The sequence below is a fragment of the Pleurodeles waltl genome, chromosome 9, assembly GCF_031143425.1.
Source record: "Pleurodeles waltl isolate 20211129_DDA chromosome 9, aPleWal1.hap1.20221129, whole genome shotgun sequence".
Classification (NCBI taxonomy): Eukaryota; Metazoa; Chordata; class Amphibia; order Caudata; family Salamandridae; genus Pleurodeles; species Pleurodeles waltl.
In genome coordinates this window covers 857797652-857797977 of record NC_090448.1, presented here as the reverse complement: position 1 = coordinate 857797977, position 326 = coordinate 857797652, and positions in this window count along the sequence as shown.

Below are 326 nucleotides of genomic sequence, written 5' to 3'. Positions count from 1 at the left end.
ATTTGCATCATTTTTTTACGCAAAAGCGGCGCTTACTTACAAAACACAAATATATTTTGATAGTTTGCGATGCTTTCGCGTCAAAAAATGATGCAACTGCAGCACTAAAAAAGTATAAATATGGGCCTTCGGGTGCAGAAGCAACATCACAACACAAAATAAAATGATGGACGGAGAGTTGAAACTTTTCGAACACCCACTCCCAGTCACAGATCTGGGTTTAATCCTTTGTTATTTTGCTCACCACGTCACCCCCAGTTTGGACTCAGCTGTTTGCAAACCAGTTTTGACCCTGTTCCCCAGGCCATGTCCTCCCTGGACGGGAA